Source organism: Carassius carassius, chromosome 22, assembly GCF_963082965.1.
Source record: "Carassius carassius chromosome 22, fCarCar2.1, whole genome shotgun sequence".
NCBI lineage: Eukaryota > Metazoa > Chordata > Actinopteri > Cypriniformes > Cyprinidae > Carassius > Carassius carassius.
The window spans coordinates 32,192,775-32,214,897 of NC_081776.1; the positions used below are offsets into that span (position 1 = coordinate 32,192,775).

Below are 22,123 nucleotides of genomic sequence, written 5' to 3' on the forward strand. Positions count from 1 at the left end.
ATTTTAAGAAGGTACGGGTTTGGGGAAAATTTTATCAAGTGGATTACAATTTTATATAGGGGAGCAATAACAAGAATACAGTGTAATGGTTTTTTAACTGAATGTTTTAAAATTACTAGATCAATAAGACAAGGATGTCCATTATCAGCGCTTTTATATTCTTTAGTTGCAGAACCATTGGGATTAGCTATTAAAATAGACGAAGACATAAGAGGGATAAACATTGAAGGAAGTGGGGGAAATGAAAAAATATTTCAATATGCAGATGATACGACAATAATAGTTAAAGATATAGAGAGTGTTAATAAAGTAATGGAAGTAGTACAGATGTTTTGTAGGGGATCAGGAGGTAAGATAAATGAAGAAAAAACTATATATATGAGATTTGGAGGAGTGACTGTTTTAACAGAGTATTTTCATTTTAAAGAAACAAAAGAAATAAGGATTTTAGGTGTTCTAATGGGAAAAGAAGAAAGGAATGTTAAAGAAAAAATGTGGGAAGAAATAGTAGGAGGTATTGAAAGAAGGTTAAATTTTTGGAAATTGAGGACATTAAGTTTAAAAGGGAAGGTTTTAATTTTAAATGTGTTAATGGTGTCAAAGTTGTGGTATGTTTTATATGTGACTGCTATGCCAATGTGGGTGGAGACAAGGTTGAAAAAATGTTTTTTAGATTTTTTATGGAATAGTAAACCGTCAAGAATTGCATATAGTACATTAATAGGAGAAATAGGGAAAGGAGGGATGGGATTAATTGATGTTGAACAGAGAAAAAATAGCTTAAGAATTAAAATAGTAAAAAAATATCTAGATGATGGTCACAAAACTGCATGGAAAAAAACAATGGAATATTTTTTAAACAAATGTGGGGATTTTAACATGGGGCATGGGATTTTATGGATGAAAACAAAGAATTGGATGACAGAGTGCTTACCAGAGTTTTATAGGGAAATGTTTAGTGCCTGGGGAAAATTTTTAGATAGACTTGAGTATGATCCACATGGGAGAGAAAACATTTTAAATCAACCTCTGTTTTTAAACCAAAACATTTTAAAACAAGACAAAGGAATTTTTTTAAAGAAATGGATGGAAGTGGGGATAACAAGAGTGAGAGATGTTTTGTATGAATTTAAAGAAGGGTTTTTACCAACACAATTTATTGTAGATGCAATGGAGGAGGCAAAAGAGGATTACAGTGAACAAGTAATAAAAAATAAATATGAAATCATTAAAAATGCAATACCTAAAGAGTGGATAAAAAGAATAGAAAGTATGGAAGGAGAGCCAAAAGAGAAATGTATTCATGTGAAATTAGGGGGAAAACTGTATGATTTTAAGGAATGTACTGTGAAAATGATTTATTGTGCTTTTAGAGATGATGTTTTTAAAGAGCCGATTGCAAATGGTTACTGGGTGCAGAAATTCAAAGATTTAAAAAAAGAGTGTATATGGAGAAACATGACGGGGAAATGTGTGGAAACAAAATTGGAATGTTTGGAGTATTTTATAAGGCATGAAGTGGTTTTTACTGATGTTATTTTAAATAAAATAGGAATGGAAGAAAATGCTCTGTGTAAAGTGTGCCAGGAAGAGGAAGAGGGGATTTTACATATGTTTTTACATTGTAGAGAGCTAGAGGACTTTTTAAGGAAATGTAAATGTTTAATTAAAGATGTGACTGAGGAGTGGGATGAAAATGTAATGGAATGGAACAGAGTTGTGATGTTTGGTTGGGAAAAAAAGTTTCAAAACAAAAGTTTCATTAATCTGTGTGTAATGCTAATGAAAAGTGCAATATGGGACAGAAGAACTGTGGCTAAAAAGGAAAAAATTGTGTTGGATGTTTGGAGGATGTTTAAAAGAAAAACAGAATTATATACTGAAAGACTGTATGTGTACTTTAAAGGTGTAAATATGTTAGACTCTTTTTATGATGTTTTTACCCCAAAAGTTTATTGTGTTTTAAATGATTTAATGTGGAAGCTGCCAGGAAGTGAAGGAGATTTTTAAATTATCTATGTTAAGGAAAGATGTGTAATGTAGGGATGTGTAAAGGCAATGTTCTGTATTTTCTGTTGATTGCGTTTAATCTATTGTATTTTATTGATTGAAATTTCTTAATAAAAAAAAAAAAAAAAAAAAAAAAAAAAAAAAAATCACATTCGCCTTACACGCGAAAGGTCCCCAGCTCGAAACTGGGCGGAAACAGGTGGGGGCTTTTTTTCTTTCTGTGGTGAAATGGCTGTCTGGTAGCTAGGTGGTCCAAGCTGCAAACGCCTTAATTCCGAGGTAAGTTAAGGGATATTATTTGGAAACTCGGCGTAGACTGCCATGCCGAATGAACTCTGTCCTGTTGTGTGTGGGATTTACACAGATTGCCTATTTGCTTTTGGGCACATCAGTGTATAGATTATGGCGAAAGAGAACTAGTGTGGAAGTGGGGAGTTTCTGTAGTGTAGTGGTCATCACGTTCGCCTAACACGCGAAAGGTCCTCGGTTCGAAACCGAGCAGAAAGTATGAACCCTTTTTAGCCGACTGTGGGCTTTAGAAGACATTACCTTTATGCACATTTTACAGAGACTTCAATTAAAAATGTTGGACTGTTTCAGAGGTAGGTAGGTAGGTTTCCGTAGTGTAGTGGTTATCACGTTGGCCTCACACGCGAAAGGTCCCCAGTTCGAAACTGGGCGGGAGCAGTGAATCTCTTTTTCACAATGGTTCAATTGGCATTCTGTTGAGGAGGAACTCAATGCTACCGAAGCTTTGCGGCCAAGAGGCATGTATATAGTCAGCAAAGGTGTAGTTGATGCAGAAATGAAAGAGCAGTCACTGTTTGACCTAAACCTAACCCACACTCGTGCCATTTCAAGCCTGCGTGGCTTTCTTCTGAGGAACACGAAAGAAGATATTTGTCAGAGTGGCCCTCTGTTAGGCAGCAGCTCTACGTCACGAAGGCCTTTCTTTACACAGGTGTGAAGACAATTATTAAGCCACACTAGGCAGCAGTAACTGCCACACCGACAGACTCTGTACTTTAAACCAGGCAGTTTCAATGAACAGATGGATGGTGCACTCAAAGACAAAATATTTCGTATAATGTTAAAAACAATTAAATTAAATAACCTAAAAAAGAGCAAAAAAGTAATGGTCACAGAGCAATCCTTCAAACAACTGGAAAAATGCTTGGTTTGCCACTCAAAAAAAAGCTATTTGCAGACTGAAGAGCACAACGCAATCTGTAATTTTATTCGTGCTCCAAGAAGCGTGCGATGAAAAGGTCAGATACAACCTTGACTGCAGGTTTCCGTAGTGTAGAGGTTATCACATTCGCCTTACACGCGAAAGGTCCCCAGCTCGAAACTGGGCGGAAACAGGTGAGGGCTTTTTTTTCTTTCTGTGGTGAAATGGCTGTCTGGTAGGCAGGTGGTCCAAGCTGCAAACGCCTTAATTCCGAGGTAAGTTAACGGAAATTATTTGGAAACTCGGCGTAGACTGCCACGCCGAATGAACTCTGTCCTGTTGTGTGTGGGATTTACACAGATTGCCTATTTGCTTTTGGGCACATCATTGTATAGATTATGGCGAAAGAGAACTAGTGTGGAAGTGGGGAGTTTCTGTAGTGTAGTGGTCATCACGTTCGCCTAACACGCGAAAGGTCCTCTGTTCGAAACCGAGCAGAAACAGCTGCTTCCTTTTGATGAAAAGTATGAACCCTTTTTAGCCGACTGTGGGCTTTAGAAGACATTACCTTTATGCACATTTTACAGAGACTTCAATTAAAAATGTTGGACTGTTTTAGAGGTAGGTAGGTTTCCGTAGTGTAGTGGTTATCACGTTCGCCTCACACGCGAAAGGTCCCCAGTTCGAAACTGGGCGGGAACAGTGAATCTCTTTTTCACAATGGTTCAATTGGCATTCTGTTGAGGAGGAACTCAATGCTACCGAAGCTTTGCGGCCAAGAGGCATGAATATAGTCAGCAAAGGTGTAGTTGATGCAGAAATGAAAGAGCAGTCACTGTTTGACCTAAACCTAACCCACACTTGTGCCATTTCAAGCCTGCGTGGCTTTCTTCTGAGGAACACGAACGAAGATATTTGTCAGAGTGGCCCTCTGTTAGGCAGCAGCTCTACGTCACGAAGGCCTTTCTTTACACAGGTGTGAAGACAATTATTAAGCCACACTAGGCAGCAGTAACTGCCACACCGACAGACTCTGTACTTTAAACCAGGCAGTTTCAATGAACAGATGGATGGTGCACTCAAAGACAAAATATTTCGTAAAATGTTAAAAACAATTAAATTAAATAACCTAAAAAAGAGCAAAAAAAGTAATGGTCACAGAGCAATCCTTCAAACAACTGGAAAAATGCTTGGTTTGCCACTCAAAAAAAAGCTATTTGCAGACTGAAGAGCACAACGCAATCTGTAATTTTATTCGTGCTCCAAGAAGCGTGCGATGAAAAGGTCAGATACAACCTTGACTGCAGGTTTCCGTAGTGTAGAGGTTATCACATTCGCCTTACACGCGAAAGGTCCCCAGCTCGAAACTGGACGGAAACAGGTGGGGGCTTTTTTTCTTTCTGTGGTGAAATGGCTGTCTGGTAGGCAGGTGGTCCAAGCTGCAAACGCCTTAATTCCGAGGTAAGTTAAGGGAAATTATTTGGAAACTCGGCGTAGACTGCCACGCCGAATGAACTCTGTCCTGTTGTGTGTGGGATTTACACAGATTGCCTATTTGCTTTTGGGCACATCATTGTATAGATTATGGCGAAAGAGAACTAGTGTGGAAGTGGGGAGTTTCTGTAGTGTAGTGGTCATCACGTTCGCCTAACACACGAAAGGTCCTCGGTTCGAAACCGAGCAGAAAGTATGAACCCTTTTTAGCCGACTGTGGGCTTTAGAAGACATTACCTTTATGCACATTTTACAGAGACTTCAATTAAAAATGTTGGACTGTTTTAGAGGTATGTAGGTTTCCGTAGTGTAGTGGTTATCACGTTCGCCTCACACGCGAAAGGTCCCCAGTTCGAAACTGGGCGGGAACAGTGAATCTCTTTTTCACAATGGTTCAATTGGCATTCTGTTGAGGAGGAACTCAATGCTACCGAAGCTTTGCGGCCAAGAGGCATGAATATAGTCAGCAAAGGTGTAGTTGATGCAGAAATGAAAGAGCAGTCACTGTTTGACCTAAACCTAACCCACACTTGTGCCATTTCAAGCCTGCGTGGCTTTCTTCTGAGGAACACGAACGAAGATATTTGTCAGAGTGGCCCTCTGTTAGGCAGCAGCTCTACGTCACGAAGGCCTTTCTTTACACAGGTGTGAAAACAATTATTAAGCCACACTAGGCAGCAGTAACTGCCACACCGACAGACTCTGTACTTTAAACCAGGCAATTTCAATGAACAGATGGATGGTGCACTCAAAGACAAAATATTTCGTAAAATGTTAAAAACAATTAAATTAAATAACCTAAAAAAGAGCAAAAAAGTAATGGTCACAGAGCAATCCTTCAAACAACTGGAAAAATGCTTGGTTTGCCACTCAAAAAAAAGCTATTTGCAGACTGAAGAGCACAACGCAATCTGTAATTTTATTCGTGCTCCAAGAAGCGTGCGATGAAAAGGTCAGATACAACCTTGACTGCAGGTTTCCGTAGTGTAGAGGTTATCACATTCGCCTTACACGCGAAAGGTCCCCAGCTCGAAACTGGGCGGAAACAGGTGGGGGCTTTTTTTCTTTCTGTGGTGAAATGGCTGTCTGGTAGGCAGGTGGTCCAAGCTGCAAACGCCTTAATTCCGAGGTAAGTTAAGGGAAATTATTTGGAAACTCGGCGTAGACTGCCACGCCGAATGAACTCTGTCCTGTTGTGTGTGGGATTTACACAGATTGCCTATTTGCTTTTGGGCACATCATTGTATAGATTATGGAGAAAGAGAACTAGTGTGGAAGTGGGGAGTTTCTGTAGTGTAGTGGTCATCACGTTCGCCTAACACACGAAAGGTCCTCGGTTCGAAACCGAGCAGAAAGTATGAACCCTTTTTAGCCGACTGTGGGCTTTAGAAGACATTACCTTTATGCACATTTTACAGAGACTTCAATTAAAAATGTTGGACTGTTTTAGAGGTAGGTAGGTAGGTAGGTTTCCGTAGTGTAGTGGTTATCACGTTGGCCTCACACGCAAAAGGTCCCCAGTTCGAAACTGGGCGGGAGCAGTGAATCTCTTTTTCACAATGGTTCAATTGGCATTCTGTTGAGGAGGAACTCAATGCTACCGAAGCTTTGCGGCCAAGAGGCATGAATATAGTCAGCAAAGGTGTAGTTGATGCAGAAATGAAAGAGCAGTCACTGTTTGACCTAAACCTAACCCACACTCGTGCCATTTCAAGCCTGCGTGGCTTTCTTCTGAGGAACACGAAAGAAGATATTTGTCAGAGTGGCCCTCTGTTAGGCAGCAGCTCTACGTCACGAAGGCCTTTCTTTACACAGGTGTGAAGACAATTATTAAGCCACACTAGGCAGCAGTAACTGCCACACCGACAGACTCTGTACTTTAAACCAGGCAGTTTCAATGAACAGATGGATGGTGCACTCAAAGACAAAATATTTCGTATAATGTTAAAAACAATTAAATTAAATAACCTAAAAAAGAGCAAAAAAGTAATGGTCACAGAGCAATCCTTCAAACAACTGGAAAAATGCTTGGTTTGCCAGGCTGTCTGGTAGGCAGGTGGTCCAAGCTGCAAACGCCTTAATTCCGAGGTAAAGTAAGGGAAATTATTTGGAAACTCGGCGTAGACTGCCACGCCGAATGAACTCTGTCCTGTTGTGTGTGGGATTTACACAGATTGCCTATTTGCTTTTGGGCACATCATTGTATAGATTATGGCGAAAGAGAACTAGTGTGGAAGTGGGGAGTTTCTGTAGTGTAGTGGTCATCACGTTCGCCTAACACGCGAAAGGTCCTCGGTTCGAAACCGAGCAGAAACCGCTGCTTCCTTTTGATGAAAAGTATGAACCCTTTTTAGCCGACTGTGGGCTTTAGAAGACATTACCTTTATGCACATTTTACAGAGCCTTCAATTAAAAATGTTGGACTGTTTGAGGGAGGTAGGTAGGCTTCCGTTGTGTAGTGGTTATCACGTTCGCCTCACAAGCAAAAGGTCCCCAGTTTGAAACTGGGCGGGAACAGCGAATCTCTTTTTCACAATGGTTCAATTGGCATTCTTTTGAGGAGGAGCTCAACGCTACCGAAGCTTTGCGGCCAAGAGGCATGAATATAGTCAGCAAAGGTGTAGTTGATGCAGAAATGAAAGAGCAGTCACTGTTTGACCTAAACCTAACCCACACTCGTGCCATTTTAAGCCTGCGTGGCTTTCTTCTGAGGAACACGAACGAAGATATTTGTCAGAGTGGCCCTCTGTTAGGCAGCAGCTCTACGTCACGAAGGCCTTTCTTTACACAGGTGTGAAGACAATTATTAAGCCACACTAGGCAGCAGTAACTGCCACACCGACAGACTCTGTACTTTAAACCAGGCAGTTTCAATGAACAGATGGATGGTGCACTCAAAGACAAAATATTTCGTATAATGTTAAAAACAATTAAATTAAATAACCTAAAAAAGAGCAAAAAAGTAATGGTCACAGAGCAATCCTTCAAACAACTGGAAAAATGCTTGGTTTGCCACTCAAAAAAAAGCTATTTGCAGACTGAAGAGCACAACGCAATCTGTAATTTTATTTGTGCTCCAAGAAGCGTGCGATGAAAAGGTCAGATACAACCTTGACTGCAGGTTTCCGTAGTGTAGAGGTTATCACATTTGCCTTACACGCGAAAGGTCCCCAGCTCGAAACTGGGTGGAAACAGGTGGGGGCTTTTTTTCTTTCTGTGGTGAAATGGCTGTCTGGTAGGCAGGTGGTCCAAGCTGCAATAGCCTTAATTCCGAGGTAAGTTAAGGGAAATTATTTGGAAAATCGGCGTAGACTGCCACGCCGAATGAACTCTGTCCTGTTGTGTGTGGGATTTACACAGATTGCCTATTTGCTTTTGGGCACATCATTGTATAGATTATGGCGAAAGAGAACTAGTGTGGAAGTGGGGAGTTTCTGTAGTGTAGTGATCATCACGTTCGCCTAACACGCGAAAGGTCCTCGGTTCGAAACCGAGCAGAAACAGCTGCTTCCTTTTGATGAAATGTATGAAACCTTTTTAGCCGACTGTGGGCTTTAGAAGACATTACCTTTATGCACATTTTACAGAGACTTCAATTAAAAATGTTGGACTGTTTTAGAGGTAGGTAGGTAGGTAGGTAGGTTTCCGTAGTGTAGTGGTTATCACGTTGGCCTCACAAGCAAAAAGGTCCCCAGTTCGAAACTGGGCGGAAGCAGTGAATCTCTTTTTCACAATGGTTCAATTGGCATTCTGTTGAGGAGGAACTCAATGCTACCGAAGCTTTGCGGCCAAGAGGCATGAATATAGTCAGCAAAGGTGTAGTTGATGCAGAAATGAAAGAGCAGTCACTGTTTGACCTAAACCTAACCCACACTCGTGCCATTTCAAGCCTGCGTGGCTTTCTTCTGAGGAACACAAAAGAAGATATTTGTCAGAGTGGCCCTCTGTTAGGCAGCAGCTCTACGTCACGAAGGCCTTTCTTTACACAGGTGTGAAGACAATTATTAAGCCACACTAGGCAGCAGTAACTGCCACACCGACAGACTCTGTACTTTAAACCAGGCAGTTTCAATGAACAGATGGATGGTGCACTCAAAGACAAAATATTTCGTATAATGTTAAAAACAATTAAATTAAATAACCTAAAAAAGAGCAAAAAAGTAATGGTCACAGAGCAATCCTTCAAACAACTGGAAAAATGCTTGGTTTGCCAGGCTGTCTGGTAGGCAGGTGGTCCAAGCTGCAAACGCCTTAATTCCGAGGTAAAGTAAGGGAAATTATTTGGAAACTCGGCGTAGACTGCCACGCCGAATGAACTCTGTCCTGTTGTGTGTGGGATTTACACAGATTGCCTATTTGCTTTTGGGCACATCATTGTATAGATTATGGCGAAAGAGAACTAGTGTGGAAGTGGGGAGTTTCTGTAGTGTAGTGGTCATCACGTTCGCCTAACACGCGAAAGGTCCTCGGTTCGAAACCGAGCAGAAACAGCTGCTTCCTTTTGATGAAAAGTATGAACCCTTTTTAGCCGACTGTGGGCTTTAGAAGACATTACCTTTATGCACATTTTACAGAGCCTTCAATTAAAAATGTTGGACTGTTTGAGGGAGGTAGGTAGGCTTCCGTAGTGTAGTGGTTATCACGTTCGCCTCACAAACAAAAGGTCCCCAGTTTGAAACTGGGCGGGAACAGTGAATCTCTTTTTCACAATGGTTCAATTGGCATTCTTTTGAGGAGGAACTCAACGCTACCGAAGCTTTGCGGCCAAGAGGCATGAATATAGTCAGCAAAGGTGTAGTTGATGCAGAAATGAAAGAGCAGTCACTGTTTGACCTAAACCTAACCCACACTCGTGCCATTTTAAGCCTGCGTGGCTTTCTTCTGAGGAACACGAATGAAGATATTTGTCAGAGTGGCCCTCTGTTAGGCAGCAGCTCTACGTCACGAAGGCCTTTCTTTACACAGGTGTGAAGACAATTATTAAGCCACACTAGGCAGCAGTAACTGCCACACCGACAGACTCTGTACTTTAAACCAGGCAGTTTCAATGAACAGATGGATGGTGCACTCAAAGACAAAATATTTCGTATAATGTTAAAAACAATTAAATTAAATAACCTAAAAAAGAGCAAAAAAGTAATGGTCACAGAGCAATCCTTCAAACAACTGGAAAAATGCTTGGTTTGCCACTCAAAAAAAAGCTATTTGCAGACTGAAGAGCACAACGCAATCTGTAATTTTATTCGTGCTCCAAGAAGCGTGCGATGAAAAGGTCAGATACAACCTTGACTGCAGGTTTCCGTAGTGTAGAGGTTATCACATTCGCCTTACATGCGAAAGGTCCCCAGCTCGAAACTGGGCGGAAACAGGTGGGGGCTTTTTTTCTTTCTGTGGTGAAATGGCTGTCTGGTAGGCAGGTGGTCCAAGCTGCAAACGCCTTAATTCCGAGGTAAGTTAAGGGAAATTATTTGGAAACTCGGCGTAGACTGCCACGCCGAATGAACTCTGTCCTGTTGTGTGTGGGATTTACACAGATTGCCTATTTGCTTTTGGGCACATCATTGTATAGATTATGGCGAAAGAGAACTAGTGTGGAAGTGGGGAGTTTCTGTAGTGTAGTGGTCATCACTTTCGCCTAACACGCGAAAGGTCCTTGGTTCGAAACCGAGCAGAAACAGCTGCCTCCTTTGATGAAAAGTATGAACCCTTTTTTAGCCGACTGTGGGCTTTAGAAGACATTACCTTTATGCACATTTTACAGAGACTTCAATTAAAAATGTTGGACTGTTTTAGAGGTAGGTAGAATCAGAATCAGAATCAGAATGAGCTTTATTGCCAGGTATGTTCACACATACGAGGAATTTGTTTTCGTGACAGAGCTCCGCAGTGCAACATAACAGCGACAGAACAAAAAACACAATAAGGAATAAAAAATACAAAAAAATACAAATAGGTGGGTAAGGAATGACAATATACAAATTGACAATGTATGGCAGGTATATTAAAAAGAGCATTTATGTATGTACGTGTATATTATGTGGAAAAATTGTAACTGTACGCTAAGTATGTGTGTTTGGATAAATAAGTGTATGTGTATATAAATATAAATATAAGTAGTATAGTGTGTTCCATGTATGTACATGTATATTATGTGCAAAAGATTTACGTGTACGCTAAGTATGTGTGTTGGATAAAAAGTGTAGTGTATATAAATATAAATAGTGTAGTGTGTCCCACAGTTATTATCAGCTGTTCATAAGATGGATTGCCTGAGGGAAGAAACTGTTCCTGTGTCTGGTCGTTCTGGTGCTCAGTGCTCTGTAGCGTCGACCAGATGGCAACAGTTCAAAGAGGGAGTGTGCTGGATGTGAGGGGTCCAGAGTGATTTTAACAGCCCTTTTGCTCACTCTGGATAAGTACAGTTCTTGAATAGATGGGAGGGTTGTACCGATAATTCGCTCAGCAGTCCGGACTACCCTCTGTAGTCTTCTGAGGTCCGATTTAGAAGCTGAGCTGAACCAGACAGTTACTGAAGTGCAGAGGATGGATTCGATGATGGTGGAGTAGAACTGTTTCAGCAGCTCCTGTGGCAGGTTAAACTTCCTCAGCTGGCGAAGGAAGTACAACCTCTGCTGGGCCTTTTTCACAATGGAGTCAATGTGAATGTCCCACTTCAGGTCCTGAGAGATAGTGGTGCCCAGGAACCTGAATGACTCCACTGCAGTCACAGTGCTGTTCATGATGGTGAGTGGGGGGAGTGCAGGGGGGTTTCTCCTGAAGTCCACGATCATCTCCACTGTTTTGAGCGTGTTAAGCTCCAGGTTGTTGAGACTGCACCAGACAGCCAGCTCTTTAACCTCCTGTCTGTAAGCAGACTCGTCACCGTCCTGAATGAGGCCGATGAGTGTGGTGTCATCTGCAAACTTCAGGAGCTTGACAGAGGGGTCCTTAGATGTGCAGTCATTAGTGTACAGGGAGAAGAGCAGTGGGGAGAGAACACAGCCCTGGGGAGCTCCGGTGCTGATTGTACGGGTGCTGGATGTGTATTTTCCCAGCCTCACTAGCTGCTGCCTGTCTGTCAGGAAGCTGTTGATCCACTGACAGACGGAGGTGGGCACGGAGAGCTGAGTTAGTTTGGGCAGGAGGAGGTTTGGGATGATCGTGTTGAAGGCAGAACTGAAGTCCACAAACAGGATCCTCACATAGGTCCCCGGTCTGTCTAGGTGTTGCAGAACATAATGCAGTCCGATGTTTACTGCATCGTCCACAGACCTGTTTGCTCTGTAGGCAAACTGAAGAGGATCCAGCAAGGGTCCAGTAATGTCCTTCAGGTGGGCCAGCACCAGTTTTTCAAATGACTTCATGACTACAGACGTTAGAGCCACAGGCCTGTAGTCATTTAGTCCTGTAATTTTGGATTTCTTTGGGATGGGGATGATGGTGGAGCGTTTGAAGCATGAAGGGACTTCGCACAGCTCCAGCGATCTGTTGAAGATCTTTGTGAAGATGGGGGCCAGCTGGTCAGCACAGGATTTCAGACAGGCTGGTGTAACACAATCTGGGCCTGGTGCTTTTTTCCTTTTCTGCTTCCTGAAGACCTGGCGCACCGCATCCTCGCTGATCTGTATTGCAGGTGTGGGGGAGAGGGGGGATGCAGGAGGTGTGAATGGTGAGAGCGCTTGATTGGAGAGGTGTTCAGGGTGGGTTGCAGGAGTTGTGAGTGGTGTGAACAGTTGTTTGGAGAGGCATTCAGGGTTGGTTGCAGGAGTTGTGAATGGTGAGAGCGGTTTATTGGAGAGGTGATCAGGATGGGTTGCAGGAGCTGTTAATGGTGTGAACGGTTGTGTGGAGAGGCATTCAGGGTTGGTTGCAGGAGCTGTGAATGGTGTGAACGTTTGTTTGGAGAGGCATTCAGGGTTGGTTGCAGGAGTTATTGGTGTGAACGGTTGTGTGGGGAGGTGTTCAGGGCAGGTGATGGGTGTTCTTTCAAACCTGCAGTAAAACTCGTTCAGATCGTCTGCCAGTCGTTGATTTTCCACAGTGCTGGGGGGTGGTGTCTTGTAATTGGTGATCTTCTTTAGGCTTTTCCACACTGATGCGGAGTCGTTCGAAGTGAACTGAGTCCTTATTTTTTCAGAATAATTCCTCTTTGCCACTTTGATCTCCTTTTCCAGTGTGTATTTAGCCTGTTTATACAAGACATTGTCCCCCTTCACGTAAGCATCTTCTTTGGCCTGACGGAGCTGTCTGAGTTTTGCAGTGAACCACGGTTTGTCATTGTTGTAATTTAGTTGAGTCTTGGTAGGAATACACATATCCTCACAGAAACTGATATATGATGTTACGGTCTCTGTGAGTTCGTCCAGATCGGTGGTAGCAGCTTCAAAAACACTCCAATCAGTGAGGTCAAAACAAGATTGTAAATCCTGCTCTGCTTCATTAGTCCATCTTTTTACAGTCCTTAATACAGGTTTAGCTGATTTTAGTTTCTGCCTGTAGGTCGGTATAAGATGAACCAGAAGGTGATCAGAATGTCCCAAAGCTGCTCGTGGAACAGAGTGAAATGCATCCTTTATTGTTGTGTAACAGTGATCCAATATATTACTGTCTCTTGTGGGACAAGTAACATGCTGTCTGTATTTTGGCAGTTCACGGGAGAGATTGGCTTTATTAAAGTCCCCAAGAATGATTAAAACAGAGTCTGGGTGTTGTTGTTCTGTCTCTGTGATCTGCTCAGCGAGTTTCTGTAAAGCTGAGCTCACGTGCGCTTGAGGAGGGATGTAAACACTCACCAGAATGAACGAATGAAACTCCCGCGGCGAATAGAACGGCTTGCAGTTAATGAAGAGCGTTTCGAGATTTGAGCAGCACGTCTTCTTTAACACAGTTACATCTGTACACCACCGTTCATTGATGTAAAAGCATGTCCCGCCGCCGCGCGATTTCCCCGTTGATTCTGCGTCGCGATCCGCTCTAAACAGCTGAAAGTCCGGCAGATGGAGCGCGCTGTCCGGTATGGTGTCATTCAGCCAAGTTTCCGTGAAACACAGAGCAGCAGAGTGGGAGAAATCTTTATTTGTCCGAGAGAGCAGAAGCAGTTCGTCCGTTTTGTTGGGTAGAGAGCGGAGATTTGCCAGATGGATGCTAGGCAACGGCGTTCGAAATCCGCGTTTTCTGAGTCTCACGAGCGCTCCCGCTCGCTTTCCCCGCCTGCGCGTCCTCTTGAAGCGTGTGATCAGCGCAGCCGCTCCGCCGACAAGAATGTCCAGCAAAACATCAGAATAGTCGAAAACCGGTGAAATATCGGGAGATGTGTGTTGCCGAATATCCAGCAATTCGTCCCTGGTGAAACTGATTGCAGGAATATAACTAAAGACAGGACAAACTAACAAAAACACAAAAACAACTGCAGAGCACGTCACGGAGGCAGCCATCCTGTATCGGCGCCACTCAGAGTAGGGGAGTAGGTAGGTTTCCGTAGTGTAGTGGTTATCACGTTCGCCTCACACGCGAAAGGTCCCCAGTTCGAAATTGGGCGGGAACAGTGAATCTCTTTTTCACAATGGTTCAATTGGCATTCTGTTGAGGAGGAACTCAATGCTACCGAAGCTTTGCGGCCAAGAGGCATGAATATAGTCAGCAAAGGTGTAGTTGATGCAGAAATGAAAGTGCAGTCACTGTTTGACCTAAACCTAACCCACACTCATGCCATTTCAAGCCTGCGTGGCTTTCTTCTGAGGAACACGAAAGAAGATATTTGTCAGAGTGGCCCTCTGTTAGGCAGCAGCTCTACGTCACGAAGGCCTTTCTTTACACAGGTGTGAAGACAATTATTAAGCCACACTAGGCAGCAGTAACTGCCACACCGACAGACTCTGTACTTTAAACCAGGCAGTTTCAATGAACAGATGGATGGTGCACTCAAAGACAAAATATTTCGTATAATGTTAAAAACAATTAAATTAAATAACCTAAAAAAGAGCAAAAAAGTAATGGTCACAGAGCAATCCTTCAAACAACTGGAAAAATGCTTGGTTTGCCACTCAAAAAAAAGCTATTTGCAGACTGAAGAGCACAACGCAATCTGTAATTTTATTTGTGCTCCAAGAAGCGTGCGATGAAAAGGTCAGATACAACCTTGACTGCAGGTTTCCGTAGTGTAGAGGTTATCACATTTGCCTTACACGCGAAAGGTCCCCAGCTTGAAACTGGGTGGAAACAGGTGGGGGCTTTTTTTCTTTCTGTGGTGAAATGGCTGTCTGGTAGGCAGGTGGTCCAAGCTGCAATAGCCTTAATTCCGAGGTAAGTTAAGGGAAATTATTTGGAAAATCGGCGTAGACTGCCACGCCGAATGAACTCTGTCCTGTTGTGTGTGGGATTTACACAGATTGCCTATTTGCTTTTGGGCACATCATTGTATAGATTATGGCGAAAGAGAACTAGTGTGGAAGTGGGGAGTTTCTGTAGTGTAGTGATCATCACGTTCACCTAACACGCGAAAGGTCCTCGGTTCGAAACCGAGCAGAAACAGCTGCTTCCTTTTGATGAAATGTATGAAACCTTTTTAGCCGACTGTGGGCTTTAGAAGACATTACCTTTATGCACATTTTACAGAGACTTCAATTAAAAATGTTGGACTGTTTTAGAGGTAGGTAGGTAGGTAGGTAGGTTTCCGTAGTGTAGTGGTTATCACGTTGGCCTCACAAGCAAAAAGGTCCCCAGTTCGAAACTGGGCGGGAGCAGTGAATCTCTTTTTCACAATGGTTCAATTGGCATTCTGTTGAGGAGGAACTCAATGCTACCGAAGCTTTGCGGCCAAGAGGCATGAATATAGTCAGCAAAGGTGTAGTTGATGCAGAAATGAAAGAGCAGTCACTGTTTGACCTAAACCTAACCCACACTCGTGCCATTTCAAGCCTGCGTGGCTTTCTTCTGAGGAACACAAAAGAAGATATTTGTCAGAGTGGCCCTCTGTTAGGCAGCAGCTCTACGTCACGAAGGCCTTTCTTTATACAGGTGTGAAGACAATTATTAAGCCACACTAGGCAGCAGTAACTGCCACACCGACAGACTCTGTACTTTAAACCAGGCAGTTTCAATCAACAGATGGATGGTGCACTCAAAGACAAAATATTTCGTATAACGTTAAAAACAATTAAATTAAATAACCTAAAAAAGAGCAAAAAAGTAATGGTCACAGAGCAATCCTTCAGACAACTGGAAAAATGCTTGGTTTGCCACTCAAAAAAAGCTATTTGCAGACTGAAGAGCACAACGCAATCTGTAATTTTATTCGTGCTCCAAGAAGCGTGCGATGAAAAGGTCAGATCCAACCTTGACTGCAGGTTTCCGTAGTGTAGAGGTTATCACATTCGCCTTACACGCGAAAGGTCCCCAGTTCGAAACTGGGCGGGAACAGTGAATCTCTTTTTCACAATCGTTCAATTGGCCTTCTGTTGAGGAGGATCTCAACGCTACCGAAGCTTTGCGGCCAAGAGGCATGAATATAGTCAGCAAAGGTGTAGTTGATGCAGAAATGAAAGAGCAGTCACTGTTTGACCTAAACCTAACCCACACTCGTCCCATTTCAAGCCTGCGTGGCTTTCTTCTGAGGAACACGAAAGAAGATATTTGTCAGAGTGGCCCTCTGTTAGGCAGCAGCTCTACGTCACGAAGGCCTTTCTTTACACAGGTGTGAAGACAATTATTAAGCCACACAAGGCAGCAGTAACTGCCACACCGACAGACTCTGTACTTTAAACCAGGCAGTTTCAATGAACAGATGGATGGTGCACTCAAAGACAAAATATTTCGTATAACGTTAAAAACAATTAAATTAAATAACCTAAAAAAGAGCAAAAAAGTAATGGTCACAGAGCAATCCTTCAGACAACTGGAAAAATGCTTGGTTTGCCACTCAAAAAAAACTATTTGCAGACTGAAGAGCACAACGCAATCTGTAATTTTATTCGTGCTCCAAGAAGCGTGCGATGAAAAGGTCAGATCCAACCTTGACTGCAGGTTTCCGTAGTGTAGAGGTTATCACATTCGCCTTACACGCGAAAGGTCCCCAGCTCGAAACTGGGCGGAAACAGGTGGGGGCTTTTGTTCTTTCTGTGGTGAAATGGCTGTCTGGTAGGCAGGTGGTCCAAGCTGCAAACGCCTTAATTCCGAGGTAAGTTAAGGGAAATTATTTGGAAACTCGGCGTAGACTGCCACGCCGAATGAACTCTGTCCTGTTGTGTGTGGGATTTATGCAGATTGCCTATTTGCGTCTGGGCACATCATTGTATAGATTACGCCGAAAAAGAACTAGTGTAGAAGTGGGGAGTTTCTGTAGTGTAGTGGTCATCACGTTCGCCTAACACGCGAAAGGTCCTTGGTTCGAAACCGAGCAGAAACAGCTGCTTCCTTTTGATGAAAAGTATGAACCCTTTTTAGCCGACTGTGGGCTTTAGAAGACATTACCTTTATGCACATTTTACAGAGCCGTCAATTAAAAATGTTGGACTGTTTGAGGGAGGTAGGTAGGTAGGTATCTGTAGTGTAGTGGTTATCATGTTCGCCTCACACGCGAAAGGTCTCCAGTTCGAAACTGGGCGGGAACAGTGAATCTCTTTTTCACAATGGTTCAATTGGCATTCTGTTGAGGAGGAACTCAACGCTACCAAAGCTTTGCGGCCAAGAGGCATGAATATAGTCAGCAAAGGTGTAGTTGATGCAGAAATGAAAGAGCAGTCACTGTTTGACCTAAACCTAACCCACACTCGTGCCATTTCAAGCCTGCGTGGCTTTCATCTGAGGAACACGAAAGAAGATATTTGTCAGAGTGGCCCTCTGTTAGGCAGCAGCTCTACGTCACGAAGGCCTTTCTTTACACAGGTGTAAAGACAATTATTAAGCCACACTAGGCAGCAGTAACTGCCACACCGATAGACTCTGTACTTTAAACCAGGCAGTTTCAATGAACAGATGGATGGTGCACTCAAAGACAAAATATTTCGTATAACGTTAAAAACAATTAAATTAAATAACCCAAAAAAGAGCAAAAAAGTAATGGTCACAGAGCAATCCTTCAGACAACTGGAAAAATGCTTGGTTTGCCACTCAAAAAAAACTATTTGCAGACTGAAGAGCACAACGCAATCTGTAATTTTATTCGTGCTCCAAGAAGCGTGCGATGAAAAGGTCAGATCCAACCTTGACTGCAGGTTTCCGTAGTGTAGAGGTTATCACATTCGCCTTACACGCGAAAGGTCCCCAGCTTGAAACTGGGCGGAAACAGGTGGGGGCTTTTGTTCTTTCTGTGGTGAAATGGCTGTCTGGTAGGCAGGTGGTCCAAGCTGCAAACGCCTTAATTCCGAGGTAAGTTAAGGGAAATTATTTGGAAACTCGGCGTAGACTGCCACGCCGAATGAACTCTGTCCTGTTGTGTGTGGGATTTACGCAGATTGCCTATTTGCGTTTGGGCACATCATTGTATAGATTATGGCGAAAGAGAACTAGTGTGGAAGTAGGGAGTTTCTGTAGTGTAGTGGTCATCACGTTTGCCTAACATGCGAAAGGTCCTCGGTCAGAAACAGCTGCTTCCTTTTGATGAAAAGTATGAACCCTTTTTAGCCGACTGTGGGCTTTAGAAGACATTACCTTTATGCACATTTTACAGAGCCTTCAATTAAAAATGTTGGACTGTTTGAGGGAGGTAGGTAGGTAGGTATCTGTAGTGTAGTGGTTATCATGTTCGCCTCACACGCGAAAGGTCTCCAGTTCGAAACTGGGCGGGAACAGTGAATCTCTTTTTCACAATGGTTCAATTGGCATTCTGTTGAGGAGGAACTCAACGCTACCAAAGCTTTGCGGCCAAAAGGCATGAATATAGTCAGCAAAGGTGTAGTTGATGCAGAAATGAAAGAGCAGTCACTGTTTGACCTAAACCTAACCCACACTCGTGCCATTTCAAGCCTGCGTGGCTTTCTTCTGAGGAACACGAACGAAGATATTTGTCAGAGTGGCCCTCTGTTAGGCAGCAGCTCTACGTCACGAAGGCCTTTCTTTACACAGGTGTAAAGACAATTATTAAGCCACACTAGGCAGCAGTAACTGCCACACCGATAGACTCTGTACTTTAAACCAGGCAGTTTCAATGAACAGATGGATGGTGCACTCAAAGACAAAATATTTCGTATAACGTTAAAAACAATTAAATTAAATAACCCAAAAAAGAGCAAAAAAGTAATGGTCACAGAGCAATCCTTCAGACAATTGGAAAAATGCTTGGTTTGCCACTCAAAAAAAAAGCTATTTGCAGACTGAAGAGCACAACGAAATCTGTAATTTTATTCGTGCTCCAAGAAGCGTGCGATGAAAAGGTCAGATCCAACCTTGACTGCAGGTTTCCGTAGTGTAGAGGTTATCACATTCGCCTTACACGCGAAAGGTCCCCAGCTCAAAACTGGGCGGAAACAGGTGGGGGCTTTTGTTCTTTCTGTGGTGAAATGGCTGTCTGGTAGGCAGGTGGTCCAAGCTGCAAACGCCTTAATTCCGAGGTAAGTTAAGGGAAATTATTTGGAAACTCGGCATAGACTGCCACGCCGAATGAACTCTGTCCTGTTGTGTGTGGGATTTACGCAGATTGCCTATTTGCGTTTGGGCACATCATTGTATAGATTATGGCGAAAGAGAACTAGTGGGGAGTTTCTGTAGTGTAGTGGTCATCACGTTCGCCTAACACGCGAAAGGTCCTCGGTTCGAAACTAAGCAGAAACAGCTGCTTACTTTTGATGAAAAGTATGAACCCTTTTTAGCCAACTGTGGGCTTTAGAAGACATTACCTTTATGCACATTTTACAGAGCCTTCAATTAAAAATGTTGGACTGTTTGAGGGAGGTAGGTAGGTAGGTAGGTTTCCGTAGTGTAGTGGTTATCACGCTCGCCTCACACGCGAAAGGTCCCCTGGGCGGAAACAGGTGGGGGCTTTTTTTCTTTCTGTGGTGAAATGGCTGTCTGGTAGGCAGGTGGTCCAAGCTGCAAACGCCTTAATTCCGAGGTAAGTTAAGGGAAATTATTTGGAAACTCGGCGTAGACTGCCACGCCGAATGAACTCTGTCCTGTTGTGTGTGGGATTTACACAGATTGCCTATTTGCTTTTGGGCACATCATTGTATAGATTATGGCGAAAGAGAACTAGTGTGTAAGTGGGGAGTTTCTGTAGTGTAGTGGTTATCACGTTCGCCTAACACGCGAAAGGTCCTCGGTTCGAAACCGAGCAGAAACAGCCGCTTCCTTTTGATGAAAAGTATGAACCCTTTTTAGCCGACTGTGGGCTTTAGAAGACATTACCTTTATGCACATTTTACAGAGCCTTCAATTAAAAATGTTGGACTGTTTGAGGGAGGTAGGTAGGCTTCCGTAGTGTAGTGGTTATCACGTTCGCCTCACAAGCAAAAGGTCCCCAGTTTGAAACTGGGTGGGAACACTGAATCTCTTTTTCACAATGGTTCAATTGGCATTCTTTTGAGGAGGAACTCAACGCTACCGAAGCTTTGCGGCCAAGAGGCATGAATATAGTCAGCAAAGGTGTAGTTGATGCAGAAATGAAAGAGCAGTCACTGTTTGACCTAAACCTAACCCACACTCGTGCCATTTTAAGCCTGCGTGGCTTTCTTCTGAGGAACACGAACGAAGATATTTGTCAGAGTGGCCCTCTGTTAGGCAGCAGCTCTACGTCACGAAGGCCTTTCTTTACACAGGTGTGAAGACAATTATTAAGCCACACTAGGCAGCAGTAACTGCCACACCGACAGACTCTGTACTTTAAACCAGGCAGTTTCAATGAACAGATGGATGGTGCACTCAAAGACAAAATATTTCGTATAATGTTAAATACAATTAAATTAAATAACCTAAAAAAGAGCAAAAAAGTAATGGTCACAGAGCAATCCTTCAAACAACTGGAAAAATGCTTGGTTTGCCACTCAAAAAAAAGCTATTTGCAGACTGAAGAGCACAACGCAATCTGTAATTTTATTCGTGCTCCAAGAAGCGTGCGATGAAAAGGTCAGATACAACCTTGACTGCAGGTTTCCGTAGTGTAGAGGTTATCACATTCGCCTTACATGCGAAAGGTCCCCAGCTCGAAACTGGGCGGAAACAGGTGGGGGCTTTTTTTCTTTCTGTGGTGAAATGGCTGTCTGGTAGGCAGGTGGTCCAAGCTGCAAACGCCTTAATTCCGAGGTAAGTTAAGGGAAATTATTTGGAAACTCGGCGTAGACTGCCACGCCGAATGAACTCTGTCCTGTTGTGTGTGGGATTTACACAGATTGCCTATTTACTTTTGGGCACATCATTGTATAGATTATGGCGAAAGAGAACTAGTGTTGAAGTGGGGAGTTTCTGTAGTGTAGTGGTCATCATGTTCGCCTAACATGCGAAAGGTCCTTGGTTCGAAACCGAGCAGAAACAGCTGCTTCCTTTTGATGAAAAGTATGAACCCTTTTTAGCCGACTGTGGGCTTTAGAAGACATTACCTTTATGCACATTTTACAGAGACTTCAATTAAAAATGTTGGACTGTTTTAGAGGTAGGTAGGTAGGTAGGTTTCCGTAGTGTAGTGGTTATCACGTTGGCCTCACACGCGAAAGGTCCCCAGTTCGAAACTGGGCGGGAACAGTGAATCTCTTTTTCACAATGGTTCAATTGGCATTCTGTTGAGGAGGAACTCAATGCTACCGAAGCTTTGCGGCCAAGAGGCATGAATATAGTCAGCAAAGGTGTAGTTGATGCAGAAATGAAAGAGCAGTCACTGTTTGACCTAAACCTAACCCACACTCGTGCCATTTCAAGCCTGCGTGGCTTTCTTCTGAGGAACACGAACGAAGATATTTGTCAGAGTGGCCCTCTGTTAGGCAGCAGCTCTACGTCACGAAGGCCTTTCTTTACACAGGTGTGAAGACAATTATTAAGCCACACTAGGCAGCAGTAACTGCCACACCGACAGACTCTGTACTTTAAACCAGGCAGTTTCAATGAACAGATGGATGGTGCACTCAAAGACAAAATATTTCGTATAATGTTAAAAACAATTAAATTAAATAACCTAAAAAAGAGCAAAAAAGTAATGGTCACAGAGCAATCCGTCAAACAACTGGAAAAATGCTTGGTTTGCCACTCAAAAAAAAGCTATTTGCAGACTGAAGAGCACAACGCAATCTGTAATTTTATTCGTGCTCCAAGAAGCGTGCGATGAAAAGGTCAGATACAACCTTGACTGCAGGTTTCCGTAGTGTAGAGGTTATCACATTCGCCTTACACGCGAAAGGTCCCCAGCTCAAAACTGGGCGGAAACAGGTGGGGGCTTTTGTTCTTTCTGTGGTGAAATGGCTGTCTGGTAGGCAGGTGGTCCAAGCTGCAAACGCCTTAATTCCGAGGTAAATTAAGGGAAATTATTTG

The 22,123-nt window shown here is 43.2% G+C and overlaps 24 non-coding genes across 24 annotated transcripts; all 24 read left to right on the forward strand.

Moving 5' to 3' along the window:
* The first annotated feature begins 2,444 nt into the window (after nt 1–2,444).
* On the forward strand, nt 2,445–2,517 carry trnav-aac (transfer RNA valine (anticodon AAC)). Its single transcript has one exon. It is a non-coding gene; the product is annotated as a tRNA-Val (tRNA).
* Nucleotides 2,518–2,624: 107 nt separating this feature from the next.
* On the forward strand, nt 2,625–2,697 carry trnav-cac (transfer RNA valine (anticodon CAC)). Its single transcript has one exon. It is a non-coding gene; the product is annotated as a tRNA-Val (tRNA).
* A 604-nt stretch (nt 2,698–3,301) lies between these two features.
* Nucleotides 3,302–3,374, forward strand: trnav-uac (transfer RNA valine (anticodon UAC)). The gene has a single exon. It is a non-coding gene; the product is annotated as a tRNA-Val (tRNA).
* Nucleotides 3,375–3,611: 237 nt separating this feature from the next.
* trnav-aac (transfer RNA valine (anticodon AAC)) lies at nt 3,612–3,684 on the forward strand. The gene has a single exon. It is a non-coding gene; the product is annotated as a tRNA-Val (tRNA).
* A 126-nt stretch (nt 3,685–3,810) lies between these two features.
* Nucleotides 3,811–3,883, forward strand: trnav-cac (transfer RNA valine (anticodon CAC)). Its single transcript has one exon. It is a non-coding gene; the product is annotated as a tRNA-Val (tRNA).
* A 1,090-nt stretch (nt 3,884–4,973) lies between these two features.
* Nucleotides 4,974–5,046, forward strand: trnav-cac (transfer RNA valine (anticodon CAC)). Its single transcript has one exon. It is a non-coding gene; the product is annotated as a tRNA-Val (tRNA).
* A 604-nt stretch (nt 5,047–5,650) lies between these two features.
* On the forward strand, nt 5,651–5,723 carry trnav-uac (transfer RNA valine (anticodon UAC)). The gene has a single exon. It is a non-coding gene; the product is annotated as a tRNA-Val (tRNA).
* A 1,195-nt stretch (nt 5,724–6,918) lies between these two features.
* trnav-aac (transfer RNA valine (anticodon AAC)) lies at nt 6,919–6,991 on the forward strand. The gene has a single exon. It is a non-coding gene; the product is annotated as a tRNA-Val (tRNA).
* A 1,114-nt stretch (nt 6,992–8,105) lies between these two features.
* Nucleotides 8,106–8,178, forward strand: trnav-aac (transfer RNA valine (anticodon AAC)). Its single transcript has one exon. It is a non-coding gene; the product is annotated as a tRNA-Val (tRNA).
* A 914-nt stretch (nt 8,179–9,092) lies between these two features.
* Nucleotides 9,093–9,165, forward strand: trnav-aac (transfer RNA valine (anticodon AAC)). The gene has a single exon. It is a non-coding gene; the product is annotated as a tRNA-Val (tRNA).
* Nucleotides 9,166–9,970: 805 nt separating this feature from the next.
* trnav-uac (transfer RNA valine (anticodon UAC)) lies at nt 9,971–10,043 on the forward strand. Its single transcript has one exon. It is a non-coding gene; the product is annotated as a tRNA-Val (tRNA).
* A 236-nt stretch (nt 10,044–10,279) lies between these two features.
* trnav-aac (transfer RNA valine (anticodon AAC)) lies at nt 10,280–10,352 on the forward strand. The gene has a single exon. It is a non-coding gene; the product is annotated as a tRNA-Val (tRNA).
* Nucleotides 10,353–14,146: 3,794 nt separating this feature from the next.
* Nucleotides 14,147–14,219, forward strand: trnav-cac (transfer RNA valine (anticodon CAC)). Its single transcript has one exon. It is a non-coding gene; the product is annotated as a tRNA-Val (tRNA).
* A 913-nt stretch (nt 14,220–15,132) lies between these two features.
* trnav-aac (transfer RNA valine (anticodon AAC)) lies at nt 15,133–15,205 on the forward strand. The gene has a single exon. It is a non-coding gene; the product is annotated as a tRNA-Val (tRNA).
* An 815-nt stretch (nt 15,206–16,020) lies between these two features.
* trnav-uac (transfer RNA valine (anticodon UAC)) lies at nt 16,021–16,093 on the forward strand. Its single transcript has one exon. It is a non-coding gene; the product is annotated as a tRNA-Val (tRNA).
* A 603-nt stretch (nt 16,094–16,696) lies between these two features.
* trnav-uac (transfer RNA valine (anticodon UAC)) lies at nt 16,697–16,769 on the forward strand. Its single transcript has one exon. It is a non-coding gene; the product is annotated as a tRNA-Val (tRNA).
* Nucleotides 16,770–17,005: 236 nt separating this feature from the next.
* trnav-aac (transfer RNA valine (anticodon AAC)) lies at nt 17,006–17,078 on the forward strand. Its single transcript has one exon. It is a non-coding gene; the product is annotated as a tRNA-Val (tRNA).
* Nucleotides 17,079–17,886: 808 nt separating this feature from the next.
* Nucleotides 17,887–17,959, forward strand: trnav-uac (transfer RNA valine (anticodon UAC)). The gene has a single exon. It is a non-coding gene; the product is annotated as a tRNA-Val (tRNA).
* A 1,108-nt stretch (nt 17,960–19,067) lies between these two features.
* On the forward strand, nt 19,068–19,140 carry trnav-uac (transfer RNA valine (anticodon UAC)). The gene has a single exon. It is a non-coding gene; the product is annotated as a tRNA-Val (tRNA).
* Nucleotides 19,141–19,876: 736 nt separating this feature from the next.
* On the forward strand, nt 19,877–19,949 carry trnav-aac (transfer RNA valine (anticodon AAC)). Its single transcript has one exon. It is a non-coding gene; the product is annotated as a tRNA-Val (tRNA).
* An 805-nt stretch (nt 19,950–20,754) lies between these two features.
* trnav-uac (transfer RNA valine (anticodon UAC)) lies at nt 20,755–20,827 on the forward strand. The gene has a single exon. It is a non-coding gene; the product is annotated as a tRNA-Val (tRNA).
* Nucleotides 20,828–21,063: 236 nt separating this feature from the next.
* Nucleotides 21,064–21,136, forward strand: trnav-aac (transfer RNA valine (anticodon AAC)). The gene has a single exon. It is a non-coding gene; the product is annotated as a tRNA-Val (tRNA).
* A 134-nt stretch (nt 21,137–21,270) lies between these two features.
* On the forward strand, nt 21,271–21,343 carry trnav-cac (transfer RNA valine (anticodon CAC)). The gene has a single exon. It is a non-coding gene; the product is annotated as a tRNA-Val (tRNA).
* Nucleotides 21,344–21,947: 604 nt separating this feature from the next.
* trnav-uac (transfer RNA valine (anticodon UAC)) lies at nt 21,948–22,020 on the forward strand. The gene has a single exon. It is a non-coding gene; the product is annotated as a tRNA-Val (tRNA).
* Nucleotides 22,021–22,123: the final 103 nt, after the last annotated feature.